Here is an 18,413-nt window from a genome sequence, read left to right on the forward strand (position 1 = left end):
CCCCCCCCCACATCTCATGATTTACACTGTCTGTGTTTTCAATTTTATGACACTCGTATATTCGTTCGTAAATACATCCACTTGTTCCGAGTGCGCTTAGGTGACGAATGTTTTCATCGTGCAGTGTACAATCAAAAATAATCGAATAATTACGAGAGCAACGTCAAACGAGATTTTCATAAAAAATTAAATGTATCTGCGAATACGCGCGTGCAAAGTATCCATGCGCGTATTATCAATATTATCAATACAAACTGCTGCGCGTGTCACACACGAGAGAAACGTGAAATCCGCTCTCAATACAATTTCCGTCGCAATTCCTTTCCTGCCCCTTTCTTTCCCCTCGGCACTTCGAATCGGCAAATACGAGATATGACCAACACAGAGGTCGGGAGAAAGAGCGAGAGAGAGGAATCCATCGCCTTATACGGTGGCCGAAAGTCGAAGGTAAACGACCGGTTGCTGCTGGACCACCCTGTACACACGTGCCATTCTCGCCTGTACACGCGTCTGCTTTCTTGCACGCCGGCCGGTTCTTATGTTAGCGCTTCGGCTTGCTCTCTCTCTCGCTCTCGCTTGCTCCCCTCGACGAAACCGTCGTTCCTTTTTGCCTGGTTCTTCCCTTCCGCATGTTGTCCCCTCGATGCCCCCACGATGTCTCCTACGATGAAGAGACGCGTGTGCGTGGGTCGTTCCTACGCATGACGCCCTGGAGTGCTGCGGAGTCGGCGCATACATGATGTATTCACGTTTCGGGTGCCGAAGCGACTGCGTCATTGCGCCGAGCGCATCTAGATGCACTCGTCCGCGGAATTTCAATTCGCCAGCGAGCTGATCGATAATCTCGGTAAATATAAGCGCGGCGAATTATCGGTTTTACGGAATGGAGACATTAAGCAGCCCTCTTCTCTCGGGTTTTAACCGCAGCCGAGATGACTACTCTCTTCGGCTCTTCGACTTTTTACTGAGAGACATGAGGAGGAATCTTCTAATTTGATATTCGAATCATCGCTCTATCCTAGGACCAAGGGAAATACAGTTCGCGGTGCAAAACGAAAGGGATGCGAAGACGTTGAACTTTGCTGTCCTATTTCCATTCGTTAGCAGCCCGATTAATATGAACGAATGATCGGCGATTCCCTGACACCGTATCTCCCTTCAAATGGAATTTCCAGTCCATGTATTTTGGAGTAAAACCGATTTAGGTGGCGCATACCCAGTATTTCATTACGCTTGCTCTTATATTTTACTCAGAGAAAAATACATAATCATGGCAACCATAAAAGTGACACTTATAATTTTGTATGTAAATTTAATGCATATATTTGTTAATAAACTATATTATATCTCCTGGCTGTATTTTTTGCAACATGATGAGTGGAATAAAAAATTTTGGTAGGGATTTTAAGGGGATTTAGAATTTATAATAATATTACCAGAAATCAAGGATCGGTTTAAACATGGGAGGTTAATTCCCCGCGTACGTGGTTTGGAGAATATTCAGTATGTGCGTTGTAATGCCAAATATTTTTATTCCCCCCTACTCTGATATTAATATTGACGATATTAATATTTAAACGGCACTATATAACATCCATGTTGGCTCTTCATGATCCTCTATATATTCTTTCTTTACTATTTTCAGAGTAGTCATATTTGGTCACAGTTCTAGTAACTCCCGATTTCACCACACTGAATAAACTACATCCAGTTATTTACAACTATTAATAATTCTTCGGAAAGTGGATATCTTTAAACAAATTTTTTTTTAATTTAAGCGATAAAATGTCAGGAATGTACCTATGTCATTATAACCATTGATTCATGCTTAAAAAGAATTAATTTTGTAAAAAGAATTTCCGAATTTCCTAATCATAAAAACGTAATTTGCCGATAAAAGCGATAAATAAAGAAAATATTTTTTTTATAAAGTCGTATTGTATAAAAAGAATTGTCATTTTTTAAAGATAAAAGATGTGATTTTAGAAAAAATAAGAAACAATAATATGTTGCAAATACACTCGTGTTTACATAGGAGTAGCACATCCAAGACTGATTTTAATGACGTCCCTACATCTACTAAACGGCAAATGCGCAGCATGGAGAGAGTTATAAACATAAGTTTTTTCCCCTACCAATTGCAACCTCCTACAACATAGATGTGGTGCATCCAAATGTGATGTTCTAGAGTTAATTTATTTTATAGTTATCGCAATTCTGTCTGGCACACAGCATAACATAAACTCTTATTATAGTTATCGTAACCATTCAGATTTAGTTGCGATAACTATAAAACAGTTGATTAAATCATATGCATTAATTCTATGTACAAAATTCATATAGTTGTGTTACTTATTATATTTTTCTCTGAGTGTGTACAGAAGAAGCATGTAATCTAGTTTCGACTCCATCGTGACCCTCAATCTATTTTCTCCGAGCCCTTCGTTCCGAAAGAGAAGGGCCTCTCGAGAAGTTAGTAAATTAATAAACGCATCATCTGCATCTGCAAGATATGCAAATAAACAGAAAAAGTGAGCTACGGCGAGCCTTTAAAGCGATCTTACCGAAGGTTAATCTACGACGGTAATCGACTCAAGTCGCTCCGATTCTCGTGCCCAAGTTCCCCTTCGGCAGGCGGGAAGTTACTCGCGTTGGGGATCGCTGGAAACAGCTGCGAACACGGAAAACGGAGCTTTCTCGCGTTTCGCACGCGGATTAATTTGAAGCTGGTCGGACCCGGCCGAGATGCATTCTTAAAGTCGCCGTTCCTCCCGTCGTAAAATCCGCGCGCGCCCGCCCATATTGCGCGATTTATTTCCCTTGGCGACCGCAATATCCCTACCACCAGAAGCAGCGGCAATAGCAGCCGGTGGAGCTCTGAAGGAACGACTGAAGGAGTCGGACGAGAGCTACGGGATCGAGTTCCTCTGCGCGAAACTTTAATTTCTCACGACTTCGCGAAAGTCTCGGCGCCGTCTTCTTCGCCACCTACGGCGGGAAAATGTGTGCGCGCATATATATAGCGAAAAACTTTTCGCGCTGCGACGTTGCATACGTGTAAACGCTCGCCTACCAGGAGTTGAAATTACAATCCCGAACACACCGACCCTTCGGTGGTGCGCGATCGTTAGAAAGATATGGAACGAGGAGGCGGGCGAGATTGTCGAGAAATATTAAATTCGCAATAGCGAAGCGAACGAAATTCATCTATCCGTGCGGATCAAACGCGCAGGTTATACGCCGCCGATCCATTTGGCTCATCAGCTTAACGCTGCGCTAAAATGCGCGCGACATCAAGGTGTAATGGCGCGACGGGAACTATGAAAACGTTTTTCCCCAAAATTTCCGACAGCGGATGAAACTATCCGAGCGGAGGAATAATAAAAGGGACATTCAGCGAGAGCAGGGTTAATAGATTTTAAAGCGAGCATTTAAACCGTTCGTTTGTTTTTTATCCGCATTTGTTTATTAAATAATAGCAGTTCGCGCGTATGCACCACGATGTGTGCAACACGCCAAAATTAAAAAAAATCAAGCCCCGAGCTGAGCGTTAATCGGCTAACTTGGTACAACCGGCGCCGCTATTTATCCGTCTTCCTATCCGCGTGTCATCCCGTTGAATTAATTCGTTTGTTTTGACGATTACCGTGCGTTCGATCGTTTACCGTAAATCCGCCGTTATTAATCGCCTCTCCCCGCCGGTTGTGTTTGCTCAAATTAGCATTATTATTTCCCGGCGTTTCCGCGTTTTCTCTCTCTTTCTTTCTTTTTTTTCTTTTTCGTTCCCGCATCGCCGTTGACAATTACGAATTACAAGCGATAAATTAAAGCTCGGCTTAATTACGAGCTTGCGTGTCATACTCTCGCTTCTCGCGCTGCATGGCATGCGTTAAGGGCGAGGGAAAGGGCGGAGAACAAGAGGAAAGAGGAGAAGCGGCGGAAGGGTGGTGGATAAAACGCCGGCTGCCTACGTTGAAACGCTGTTTGCACAACTTTTTTTCCTCTCATCTAGCTGGATTAATGCGTAAACCGAGCACCTTATGAAGAAACGGCGGGCGCGCTGCGTGACAAATAGTCGTCGGACGCGAGTTGATTCGAGTACTACCCTTTTTTTCTCTTTTTCCTCGTTTTGCATCGTAACCCACCGGTACTGCCGTCACTCCCAACGCTTTGGCGAGCGAGCGGCAAAAGAGGCGAGATTTCGCGACAAAGAAACAGCCGCTTATTACCAGCGGCCAGTCGGATGCTTATCCGGATGAAAAATCGTGGCTTTCGCGCTCTCTCGCGGTCTGCTTTTTGTCACAATTTCCGCGCTACCGCCAATTAGATCTTGGCACTCGCGAAATTGGGTCTATGCTCGTCGCCGTTTCCCACTTTATATACTCGAAGAGAGAGAGAGAGAGAGACATGTGCGTGGAAAGGTTGGGACCCAGCGGCGGACGAGAACGTGCGATGTAACAAGTACGGTTACATTAATAATGTCGCCTCGTCCGAAAAAGGAATGAGAATCGCGAGAGTGAAATGCGAGAACTTAATCCACTTTGGTTTTTCGAGAGTACACGATGTTTGCGTTCGTGTGAACTACAATCGCGCAAACGGATCTTTGGCACTTGCCGACATTTAGTGACAGAGTGATATCATGCCGCGAGACGAATGCGCGAAACCAAATCGGGCTGCGTGAATCTTTAAACAGGAGTTATATTCTTCGATCGGATCACCGGCTAAATACTATTCGCGGCATGGATAGACACACATATGCGAGGAGAAGTGCATCGACCTCGAGGATAAATCGAGAACGGCGGGATGAGTGGACTGAATAATTTCTGACCGTCTCGGTGACATTGTTGGCAACGTGCACTCGTAAAAAATGCACGACGATATCATTGAATTATTTTTAGATGTCAGTTGAGATAACGTAAAAAGATGACGTCGCTGCTTGCGTTAGAATTGAATTATTCGTACGTCGATGTTGTGTTCCAATTTCGACCAACAATTCGTTTATTTGCCATTCATGTGGCTGTTTGTTATCGTTGCTGACTGCGTCGATTTCGATTTCACGAGCGGATGTGATTGCACGGAGACAATTTGCTAGCAATTTATAAACGGTATCGATTCACTTAAAAAAAAAAAACATCTATCATACGGAAAATGATGTACCTTGGGAATAAACATTTAACTATCACTTTATGCTTATGATAACAAATTTTGTGTCAATTTAACACAAGGTGAAAAGTTACACAAATATTATGTCAACAATTAATATCCATGATATATTAAACGACACTGAAGTGTAAAATGTGTTACTTTAACACTTACATGTGTTAAATATCAACACAAAATATTAAGGCAAAATAAACACAATATGTTAAATTAACACATGGGTATATTAAAAATTTAACACAAACATTTTAACAAGGGCGATTTTAACAAAAGTGCAAAATGTTGTGTACTAAATGTTGTATATAGTATAATAGGAAAAACTGACGATAATTGAAGAAAATTGAAAAAATTTTAAAATTTCTTCGAATAATGTATATAAAGAAATTGAATATTTCAAATAATTAAAAATTTCCATTTTTCTCTCTCAGCTTTCCTGTCACCAACAACATAAAGATTAATTAAAAATTCATAAGATTAGAAAAGAACATCAGGGGGAGATAATGTACTAATTTGGAGAGACAAAGAGATAGAGAGAGAGAGAGAGAGAGAACGAAAGAATTTAGAGTTTAAGATATTTAATCTAGACGAATTATATGTACAAAGTGTTGCATCAACATATGACCCATCATACGACGGGTTACCTGCCCCAGATGGCAAATTCGGACTTGTCGATATGGTCACTCGCATACCTTTTTTTTTTATTATGATAATTAGGATGATAATTAGGAACGCTTTAACTACGTTGGAAAAGTATGACTAAATCGACAAATCCGAAATTAACATCTGGACGCACGTGCCTTTGGGCAGGCAACCCGTCGTAATGGATCATATGTTGATGCAACACCCTGTATTTTTTCCCATAAAAATTCAATCCACATTAAAATTTATTCTAAATCTGCTCTCGCTCGTTAACCATTCCCGTTTTTTCGTCGAGTGAGCAAATCGGAACGATCATCCTTTACACCGGCGAATGCATTGCTTACCGGAGCTAATTGAATGCTCGTTGCTGCATCTGATTATGCGCGTAGACCATCCCGAAGTTGCCATTTGCAGGCACTACGTGTATATACATCACTTGGCGGACGTATATGCACGCTGGTCGTATCCTGTCTGCCCTACGGCAGGATCCGTTTAACGTTCATTGTCCTACGACGCTAGCGGAAATGAACATTCCACGATCGAATGTTTAGCACGCGTCTCTGTTACGATGGATGTCATGCTAACATGTGATTACGATGGACAAGTCCGATATTAATTGACTAATGACGCGCGTCTGGAAAAATCGCCAGAGACAATGTCGCGCAAATACTCTCTACGCGCGTTGGAAATAAAATAATCGCGAAGAATTACGTTTTCGACGTTCGAGAGAAATTACGTGAACGCCAAAATGTAATCAAATTAATATTACTATGTCGATATCCGGATAGAATATTCAATGGAATATGAAAACGCAAACGTATTTCAGATTTGCGCCGCTTCACGCTTTGCAAATTTCCAGATTTTATCGATATGAAATTAAGATATTAACTTCTCATTAAGAGAAATGGGAAATGTAATCGAAGTTATATCAATCAAACGTATATTTAATTTCCCCGCTGAAATATTATTTAGAAGACGTGAATTCTCGTGAATTTTTCATTACGGGAGTTTTTTTCTCTTTTCGGCGAGACATTATATTTGTCGCTTTGACGGATAAGAAAGATGGAGACAAATCGGGGGGACGTAAATGCGTTTTTATTTCAAGAGAGGGACGAATTAAATCGGACAGATTATAAGCGTGCATTATTAACGTCTATAACGCCGCGCATCGCTCGCGGCTGCTAATGTTACGGCTACTTTACAGATTGCATATGGATGGAGTGGCATATACGCGGAGGAAAGCACGCTTTCCATGTGGCGGATGGACAGATGTCTCAACTGGCGCGCGTACGGAACGCCGGGACCGAAAACGGAATACGAACGACGGAGATAATAAAACCATTAGGATCAAACGTTACGGCGTTTTCGCTCGTAACAAATGACGCTCGCGAAAGAAAATATGGAGATATAGCGTAGTAGCATTTCACCGGTGTAAATTCCGCGCTATCAATCATACTTTCGAAGGCTCCTGGTTGGAACGTTGCATTCGTTATTCTCCTTAGTAAAGAGTACAAATAACAAAGAGACTGGAATGTAGCATCATGGCGGATGATTAAAATAAAGCCGGAGTTAAAAGCGCACCGCGCGGAATCTTTTCAATCTCCGCGGCTTCCATCGTTTCGTCGAAACTTTTCTTCTCTTCCCCCCCCCCCCCNCCACGGCCATGTATAAACGCGAAAGAGATGTTTTTTCGCATCTTAAAAATAAATATTTTTCTATTAATGGAAATTTTATATCACCAGGTAAAACTATTTGTCTTCGACTCCCCGTGGCGATCGAGAAATAAAAACTCGTCAGAGGAATCAATCGATGACTCTCGATGTAAATTTCGTGAAGGAACGCGTATTTCAGCTCTTCTCTTACTACGTCGCAGATCCGTCGAGGCTTCAAGACGAACATGTCGTTCACGAGGCGGGTGAAAGTAATCGCGGAGGATGCATAGACACTGTAATCTGACGCGCATCATTCTCCGTACGATGAGATAATCGCGTGAACGAGTGTGCCGACTTGTCGCGACGGCTGTCTCGTGGGACGCGTTGTGTCGCGCGCCGTGTTAACCGCGAGATGGCAAACTCCGGAATTATGCGAGGAAACTGTGGGCAGCTCCGTTTTCGATGTACCTTGCCACTTAGCAGCCGCGAATAAACCACGAGCAACGAGTAACGACTCGTGCAGCTGCTAAAGCGACAAACGTGAATAACGGTCGGGCTGCAACTCTTCCCTTTAGCGCTTTAGGAACGTAGCTATTATACAGCAGCGGTAAGTAAAGCACGGTAGCCCACAAATACAGGAAGCTTATCCTCTTTCCAGGAAGAGGAAAGAGCAGACGCTGGAAATGCGGCGGAGAGAGAGTTTTCAAATTAAAAAGGTTCTCTTCTTCTCTCTCTCTTTCTTTCTCCACTTTTTTTCTCTTCATCTCGTCCACTCTCTCGCGCCTTTCAAGCGTTTTTTCGGAGGTTTTTTCACTTCTCCCGATTTCCCTAGTAATATTTTGCGCTTTTAAAAGAACCATGTAACAACGCCGGCGACGATATGTACAGACAGCAGTTCCAATAGATGAATCCAGTATAAAGACCTTAAAGTTTCGACTACGCTAGTACTGCACTTTCTACCCGTCGTCGTTCACGTCTGCCCCGCGGCATTCGTCCAACCGAGTTGTACTTGCTGTTGCTAGTTGGTTCTCTAGTTCTACCCTTTCATTCTCGTGAAATACAGTATACTGCGGAACTATCGCGCGAAACGCTCTGTCCATATCCAGCGCTCGAAAGTGAATTAAACGCGTCTCTACAAACACGGTATCTACTAAACGTTGCTGGAAATCTTGGCTCGGATTTTTAATAAAACAGAGACTGCATCGTTGCTTGCCTCGAGATTCCTCGGCGCGATTAACTTGAAGTGATTTCAAACGTCCGTGTGAATATTGTTCAGCTAATGTGTGTGTAACGTGAAATATTTTCAAGAATTTCTGTTGCGGAATCGACACTCCTTCATTTTCCTTGTTACGCTCTTGATGAAATCGATACGTCGATCCAACATTTACCCGAGTGTCGTAATTTCAATCACTTAAACGTTTCAATACCGAGAGAGACTGTCTTGCGAGCGTAGATCCGTGTCGTTCGTATTTACGGAGCGTTCGTTTCCGTAAAGAGCATACGTCGCGTTTTGCAACGCGTTGCACAATCCTGTCCAATCTTCGTGGCATAGGAAAGGTCGTCATTGCAGGTGTATACGAATAGTTTACGTGTATCGTGAGTACGAAGTCTCTCAGAACATCAATTCGCAGTTGAACAACTAACGTATCTAATACTCTACATGGAAAAAACAAATTTTGCTGGAACAGCAAATTGTTTATTAATATAGTGACAGTAAAAAGACTTGTTACATAACTATAATTTATAAATATAATTTTGCTATTGTAGCATTGCGGCAGCAATAAAAAATTGAGTTGGCATAACCAAATTATTTTGCTGCTAGAGGGTCTTCCATGAAGAGGTGTCATATTTGTCAGCATTAAGAGCTATCATATTTGTCAGCTGTCGAATAAAAACTATGCGATTAATAACAATGGATCGCTTGAGCAACATACGGAAATAGTGAGAACTTAATACAAACATGGTGAAAATTTTACGGGGACAGTTCGCATAATCCATATCAGTTTCGGTCGCAGAGAAACGCCTTTTCGTCCAGCAAATGTGTATTTAATCGATAAATTTGAACGTCTCGATCAGATTAGTGATGTTAAGAACCGAACCCGTGCTCGGCCAGCCAAATCAACTGAAAACATTGCTGCTGTGGCTGAAAGTGTCGCGGAAAATCCAGATGTCTATTGCAAGACGTTCGCAGCCATTGGGCATTTCACAAACCTGCACCGCATTTTGCACAAAGAAGGACAAAGATTTCAGCAGGATGGGGCTACGTGCCACATAAGCTGTGAAACGATCGCGTTATTACGTGAGAAGTTTCCTGAACGTGTCATTTCGCGCAACGACGGAGGTTTGAACTGGCCGCCTAGATCGTGCGATTTGACACCGCTGGACTTCTTCTTTTGGGATTATGTGAAGATTTACACCGATGCCCCGCAAACGACTCAAACGCTCAAAGACAATATTCGAACTATTATTGGCGAAATTGAGCCGTGATTGTGCGAAAACATGATGGAAAATTTCCTCAAAAGAATGATCATTTGCGAGAAAAGTCGAGGCGGCTGATATGGTATTCCACGTTTAATCGCACAATCTGTACTTTGGGTTAAAATAAAAATATCACAGGTCTCTCAAAAACAAATTTGTTTTTGTATTAATTTAAAATGAAACCTTTTAATGGAAGACCCTGTCAGCAAATAGCAATTAATGCTTTAACAAATCACGGTCCAAGCAAACATTTTTGTTGTCGCTATATTAACAAACAATTTACTGTTCTAGCAAATTTGCTTTCCCCGTGTTTAGAGAATATATTTTTGTCTTAAAAGCGCGGAATGTGTATGCAAACGAAATGCGTGCACATACACACACATTTATAGGAAAGAGAAACAGAAAAAGACAAGCGAAAAATATCCATTCATTCATTAATAATATCTAATATTAAAGTGTAAAAATATTCCCTTCCAGATGCTTGAACACGTTTTCTCGACAGTCTTTAGATACGTATATTCCCTCATTAAGAAATACAGGGCCATGAATTGTTTTATTCCAAGTTGCCAAGTTCCTCGCAAAAGTTTGCAGTATACCAACCCCCGGGGTGCCATTGAGGGGCGAAGAGATACCGTTCTAGCATGAAGTGTGCCGCCAAATCCAGTGAAACGCCGTTTTTCTCTGGCGGCATTGTGGATTATCGTAAGACCGACCGACAGGCTACGCTGGGTAACGGAAGATAGCGCGAATCTCGTCGCGAGAAGGATCCAACAATAAGCCGAAGTGCCTGAAGGAGCTGTCTGGATACAACTACCGCTAGAACACCTACATCCTGTGTACGTAGCGCGGCGACGTACGTACGGTACAGCATTCGCCGGGTCGTAGACGACGAGCAACCGGTGACGGTCGACTTAAGCTTATCTCCATTCACGGATCCGCGCTGTGTACGGTCTAGTCTGCTCATTAGACGGTCTTGTCGTTTCCCCGAACATTCGCGGCTCAACGTCACAGATGGAAAAGCGAGGGAGCCGTAAACTCTCCCGTCAGGAATCCTCTCACGTTAAAATCCCCCGAAAATCACGTATGTGACACGACGAATTAATACCCGATTCGTCGTTAAAATTCTTGATTTCGAATATTACGCGTGTACAGTGGCGCGAGATTAAATTCTTTTAAATTCGTTTCGATTCGCCCATTTTTCGCTTTTTTTCGGCTTTTATTTTCCCATCAATTACGCGCTCGTGCGTAACCCGCGGCTTCTCGTGATTTCGAAAATTTCATTGCCGAAGCCCCCGAACCTTGACCGAATCCTATTATACAATTTTTATCGGAATTTTCAGCGCGCGTTTTTATCGTCTCGGCTTACTCGCGAGCGTAACATTTTGCTTGAAATGCTGAAAATCTCGGCGAAATTCGGCAATAATCAGCGAAGAGTCATACATGAATTTTCACGAATACATCATTTATCGATGATAAATCAGAACAATCGATCACTTCTAAATCAGTACGAGCAAAGCTAGCAGCGCCGGCGCTACTATGAATAATCATGCGCGTAATACCTCCCTATGATCATTTGATAATAGCTGATCGACTAATCTCCATTTCGAATAATGGTTTGTTCATTAAGGCCCAATTCGATATCGAATTCCAGACTCGAAAGCGTCTAGCCCGTCGATCATTGCTGGGTGACGATAAAGTCGTTGAAAAGGGGAATTTTCATTCCCCTATTTCCCCGAGATCTCAAAGGTGAAGCAAATTTCCATCTTAAAAAATCTCTCATAAATAAAGAAATTACATTTAAAGAAGTATAAATATACTGTCAATAATCTACGATTAATACTGTTTCAAATATTGGTAGAATCTCTTTTCCCATTACTATAGAAGAATAAAATTTAATCTACTCAAAATCATTCGTAATTGTAAAATATCGAAGAAGGTAAAAATTCGTCTCGTTACATTTTCATTTATGAATGTAAATTTCGTCACTTAGTAAAGTGAATCACACCGACACATTCCCTCCGTGCGGATTAATAAAGTGCGCCGTAGCGGAGATACGGGCGGAATTAGCTGGCGCGATAAAATTTTCACAACAGCCATTACCTTGTAAAAGTGCAGCCGGCTGCGGGTGATCCGGCGAGGACCTTCGCACATACGAGAAAATAATTACCGCAAGCACAGCAATTAGTCCTGAATTATTATGCTGCGGCGCAGCTGCAATTTCGCGGAAATCACTCTCGTAATCCGGCAAGAGTTCGGCTGCGCCGTTTGTTCGTTCGCGGAATTTCGTCCTTTGTAATCGCGAGTGGAAAGAGGACAATACGATAGAAGAAAGACGGATAAATATACTCTCTGTATATTAAAATTAGGAATATTCGTGCGCCACGTACAGCTCTCCGCCGGCTAATGATGCATTCTCTGTAGTTCTTTTGTTATCTTTTTACAGCGAGAAAAATTACGATTGTTTCGCACACACATCCTCAGTCGGATCCCAGCTTTTTCCCCGTGTCTCCGAAATTGCCACGACGTGTTTTCAGGAGGGAAACTTCTCTTGAAAAGGGGGTAGCTAATTCCCGCTAACAAAGTTGCCTTTCCGTGCTCCCGGTGCGAGGAAGATAAACGTCTTTTCCCGCCAGTTGTTCTCGATTTTGCGGACGCCGCAAGAATTCGCCTCACATAAAGTGATACCATGGGAGCCGCTAAAGAGCTGACAAAGGTGCGGAGGGAGAAAGAGACTGACACATCATATCTCGATTCGTCGCATAACTCGCGTATAGTCTGAGCGCGGGAGGAGAAGCTGTCGAACATTGGCCGCGCGAAACAATGCCGCGATAAGAGCATTAATCGAGCAACTTACATCCAGTTAGCCTGGATAAGAGGGTTGGATGCTGCAAGTACCAAGGAATTGATTAATTCCCGTCGCGGAGCGATGGGAGTCGCAATTTGCATTTTCGGAACAAAAAGCGGGCGCCCGTTAGCGCGGTGAGTTTCCACATTCGTATATATCGCCTCATTGTTGCTCGCAACAATGGCGCCAGGACGAACAATGTACGTTTGTCATCGGGAAGAACTCCCGGTGTGTTCCCGGGATACCAGCCGACGCAACACGGACAATAATCCGGGCGCTAGCTCAGGGCTCCTTAGACACCACCTGTGATTTATATTTACTGACACGTCAAACGCGAATAATGGGCCGGCGAGACGATGAATGCACTCACGGCGGCGCGTCAAGTCCCGTCTATTCGATGCATTTTCATACGGGACTTCCGATTTCATGAGAACTCATTCGATCAAATTGTATTTATACTCATCTCTTCTCGGGAGAGAAAAGGGCAAGCGTGAAGTATGCGGAATAACGATTTTCGATAACTGGCCGGCGAAGCTGTGTGTATTTAACACGGATTAATCGTCGATACACGTCAGATTGATAAGCGACTTAATCAGATCGAATCCTGGAAAAGTAAGCGCCTGGTGCTCCGTTAGCTTTGATTATTATGTGGTTTAAACGAGAAGGACTGCGGCTAATCATTATTTCTGGCGACTTTGACGAATGGTGTACTTTTTACGAGCAAAGTCCAGAGCTAAGTAACAAGTTATTCGATAGATATAACGAAAATAAGAAAAACTTAAGCGATCGATAAAGAATAGGTCTTAACTATTCTTGCCTATTTTTCGCGCGTCATCGGAAACGCGAGCTCGGTGACGCGAAAATCCAGACATCCTTCGCTCGCGATTTCCCGCGAGCATGCGATATTCCGCGACATTGTATACAAATAGCATATTTTCGCGCGGGATATCGTTCTGTATACAGGGCGCGCGTAGGGTAAAAATGTCGACGCGCGGGTTTACGCGAGAGAGCTGCAACTGCGCCGCAATAAGAATTAAAGGCCTACACGTGGCCGGGGATCAAATATTCCGCAGGGATTACTTCGCCGTAGTTAAAAGTAACAGTCCGTAATAAACGTCGAGAGCATTCACAGGGGAGGGTGCTGTGTTCGCGCTAATAAACGTTTCACGGTTGAAACCGCGCCATTATTTTATCCGCGCCGGCGAAATTTTATTTCTGCCTCGCCGCACGGTTAAATTCTCGTTATCGCGAACAACTTGCAACAAATAAAACATATTACTATCGACGCTTTCGTCCTTTGAAATGGTATTTATATTCTCGCCGAGGTCAAAATAGGGCCAGGAAGCAACGCATTTGTAATATTATTATTTATTCTGATCACATTTCATCATTAATTGATGCCACCCGCCCAACTGTTAGGACATATTGCGCGCGAGGTTTCGTTATTGCATAATTCTAGCGAATAACAAGATCAAGAAAACGCGGCGTCTCGTGTGAAATGAGCAGCAAACATTCCAACGCAAGATTATATATTAAGGCACGCAAAAATGTTCAACCGAACGCGGTAAACATCGAGAACCATTAGGAGGCTAACCATTTAACGCTGATTACAGCTAGAATAATTAATACATATTTATTCTTCGCGCCCTCACGGCTGCTCGTTAGACCTTCACTTTCGCGAGTACATATTTGGCAGGCTTAAATTATTAATCTCTGCCTGTTTAATTTAAATAATCTCTGAAAGGTGCTTTGATTAAACCGGTCTCTGTTACAATAAATAATTACTAAAGTTGAACGCAATTAACGCGTCTCCCTTTGCGGAACGCTCTTTTATAAATTACTGTAATTATAGTAATTAAAAATGTAATTAACGTAATTATCGCATAGTAATTAAAATGCATTTAAATTTACTCTGTTAAATTTACGTCGCGGCAAAAATACGGGGATGAGAGTTTCATCGTGAAAATTTCCGGGTACATACTCGGTGTGCCGTTAAGCACTGTCAACTCTCACGATCCGAGCGCAGGGTTCACCAATGCGAACGACTGATTTAAGCCGATTTAACAACCCTCTGCGTGTCAAAGCCGCCGTCGTCGTCGTGAGCAAATGTCGCGCACGTTCGTTCCTTTCTAAGCCCGTTTCTTTTTCAGCATCCCGGCTCGGTAAAGTTCAGCAGCAGTCGAGACAAAGGAAAGCGTCGCGAGAGAAAGTCTCGGCGCGGCAGATGAGCAACCGAACGAACGAATAAACGAAGACTCTTACAACAATCGGCTTCCATTACTCGCGCTTTCTATTTTCGTACGGCGCTTCGTGCTACGCGATAAATTAAAGATCTCCGCGTAATTATTCCGCCGAGATAAATCACCGTGTATAAGAATGAGGAAAAAAGAGGAAGCAACTTGACGCAACACCGTACGATTATGCGCTCTTAGAAAAGTCCCCTCTGGCGGGAACGACGAGGAAATAAGTTTAACGAGAGGATAATGGAACCTTTCGTTTATGGCATCTCGAAAACTTTTATTCGCAGCCTGCCCGCAACGTTACGTAAATCGCAGTCGTGGAATATCTTGCGATTTTCTGTCAATTGTCGCTCGTAATCCCGTCCATCCGACGGTTCGCTTACCAGACGAAAAAAGCCATCGATCCCCGGACGTCATTGTAAAGAAAACATTCATGAAAAATGGCGTCAAGCGTTCGAAACATCTTCAAGTCAAATTCCACTCGCGCGTAAAGTCGGGTCGTCGTTCGAGTTACATTCGTGTGAATTCTCCACTCTGAAAAGTCAAGCGAATATTTTCACTCGAAATTGGAGAGAGTGAATCTGACGTACTCCACCGTCGCAGGAACAAATTCATTCGACTGAAACACTCACTCGTGTTCCACCCTAAGTTTGCGAGTAAAAATAAGTCAACCGATTCCTCCAGTAGTGACAATATTTCCACTATCGCCTTCAAGGAATTTTCACCCGTTTTAAGTGAGATTTAATTTCAAGAAATTTCAAGGAATTAAAAGGTCCTTTCAAAGGAAAAACCCAAAGCATCCCAGTCACGATTTCTTCTCGCAATTCGTGAGCACTCGAAGAATCGAAAATACGTAAAATATTAGCGGTGCAAAGTAAAAAGTTCGAGTAAGAATCAAAACTATCGACACTTACGATTCTAGGACAACGAATATTTCGTCGCGTAATTCGAGACTTTACGCAACATAATGCACTTTATTGCACGATGTGGCACAATGCATAGCCGTTGCATTATATTCGTTACCGCGTTCCCTGCCACGACGGACTATATGCGACCACAAATATTTACAAGTCGTCAACGGTCGGCTAACCCTCGCGCAGTGAACTGTTTACCGGAAGCTAGTTATACGTAGCAATTGGTGCAGCTATCTAACCAACGCGTGTGTTCTCCCCGAGGACAAATATACGTGGTTCGCTTAAATATTATGGACCGCGTAAAGAAAATTTGGAGAGATCGTCGCGAAAATCGCGTCGCGGATCCTAAAGTGAACGAACGGATGAGATACACATTCGAAACCCACATAGAGAACTAGATAGGGGTAGAGCAGGGCAGGAGTGAGGAGCGACATCGAAAGCGTGTATCAATATTGGTCGAAGCCGCCTAAATGTTGGTCTACGCTATCAGCACCGACTGGATACATTATTCATGCGCGATAAAGTATTCTCTGAAGCGAAGTGCACGTACGTGCGCATACAGGCCGGTCCACCTAACGTCGCCGGCCGGAATATATTTCTTCTTCTTTTTCTTCTTTCAAGCAGCGGACAGTCGAAGCTTCTTAGATCCGCGCGCGGTTTTCACAGGCTCGCTTTCGTGTATCAACGTTTATTTTTACCGTGTCTCCTCCTCTCTGGCGGAGCTGTGTAAAATTTCGAATTGGCGCGTTCCGGATGATACCGTTCTGTATATATACGTGCTTTCCACGAATGAGTGAAAAAAGAAGGAATGTGTGAACTTTAACATAGACCGACCGAGCTGACGCGTTCTCTGTGCGTATTTAAAATGAAACGGCGGAATGTGGCCCACCGGGTATACAGCCGATGGTTTATCGAGTATATTATCCATTATTGAGGACCGCGAGTCCGAGATAATAACATTACCGCACCCGATCGACGGTCGTGATTGACCGCCGCGAATACGAGAGTATTTCTATTTTCTCATTTATAATCTATTACCATAACGTATGAAATATTCCGATCAAATTCTACGTTCGTTCCAATAGAGATCTAATTTGACGGCATTACTTCGAATCGAAATTGGAAAGTTTGGGCAAACAATACTGTCGATACGAGAAGAGAGCAGTTTTATTTTACCAAAACATCCTCCTCTCAATCGGCAATCAAGTCATATAATTTAAAAGAAATGCTGTTATTAATTTTTGCTCGATATGTTATGTCTATTATATTCAATCCATTGTAAGACGTCTGAAAGAGACCCTCATGAAAGAAGGGAGATTCCAAATAATAATCGTCGCTTTATACGCGCGATATTAATGATTCAGATCGGCGGCTCGCAATAAGACGATTCCTCTTGCGCGCAAAATTGTAATTTTAGAAAAGAAAAGAAACCTCAATGCCTCTGGAAATCTGTGGAATTTCGGCGCGGAATCCGCCAGACAGTGAAAAGGAATCCCCTGTCTTTCTCTGGGCAAAGAAGAAAAGAGCGGATATCACATTTTACGCCAAACTGTTACCCGGCTTCGTCTCCTTTCCCCCTTTTGCCTCTTAACCGCATCGTGCTAACGAGAATCAATTCCTACGAAAAGGGGGACGATTAATTAATTATCGGTTAAGAGTCAGGCGTAGACCAGCGGAGAAGGGTCCGTTCTGACGAGAGAAGAAAAAGAAGTCGCTACCGAACGATCGAAGAGGGAAAACCGAGAAAAGTTTTCATGCCGTTTAACGCGCGAAGGAGCGCCGTCCTTTAATTAGATTCGTTCATAATTAACTATTGTTTTATTCTCGTACAAATGTGGAACTCTGCAGAATGTCATCGGAAAGCGATTTATAGCGCGACATAATGACATTCATTATGTTTAATTACGGATCTCTATATTGACCCCACTTCGCCGAGCTAAATCGAAAACGAAGATATCGGGATTATTCTCGAGAAATATCGAGCCAGCCAGATTCGCCGATAATCCGAAACGACATTCTTCAAAAACTTCGCGTTCTTCTTGATGCGAGAATAGCATACGGACCTTTTGCACGTGTTGTCCACAATCGGCTGTAATTGGAACTCTGCCGTATTTATCATTGAATAGCTAAAATCATCTGCGCGAAAACGGGCAAAATCATGCAAAATTTGAACGCAATCGATGGTAAGCTATTCTGAAAATCCGTACTTTACACGGATCCGTATTTTACTTTCCTGAATCGGAATTTTCGTCCTGTGTTAAATCTTTAATTCTACAACACGGGTAGGAGTTGAAATAGATTCAACTTTAATTTTAATAATATCATGTAAATTTTTATCATACAATCATTTAAATCTGACACTGACAACGTCTTATATTCAATCATATAAATGACAACGTTTTGTATTCAATCATATAAATCTGACACTGACAACATCTTATATTTCGTCGTTTTCGCTGTTTTAGCGTCAAATAGGTTATTGAAG

At 42.7% G+C, this 18,413-nt stretch overlaps 1 protein-coding gene and 1 long non-coding RNA gene across 3 annotated transcripts in view; one reads left to right on the plus strand and one right to left on the minus strand.

Annotated features, from left to right (window-relative positions):
* The window catches only part of LOC106744681, a 69,745-nt gene extending 62,384 nt beyond the window's left edge, over positions 1-7,361 (plus strand). The window contains exon 3 of the long non-coding RNA XR_001374470.1: positions 7,004-7,361. This is a non-coding gene — a long non-coding RNA (uncharacterized LOC106744681). The remainder of the gene's footprint in view (positions 1-7,003) is intronic.
* Positions 1-18,413, minus strand: part of LOC106744675 (prolyl 4-hydroxylase subunit alpha-2) — a 148,890-nt gene that overhangs the window by 82,123 nt on the left and 48,354 nt on the right. The gene's annotated exons all lie outside the window — the stretch shown is intronic.

This window comes from Dinoponera quadriceps, unplaced genomic scaffold (assembly GCF_001313825.1).
Source record: "Dinoponera quadriceps isolate SergipeBrazil2010 unplaced genomic scaffold, ASM131382v1 scaffold1352, whole genome shotgun sequence".
NCBI classification, from domain to species: domain Eukaryota; kingdom Metazoa; phylum Arthropoda; class Insecta; order Hymenoptera; family Formicidae; genus Dinoponera; species Dinoponera quadriceps.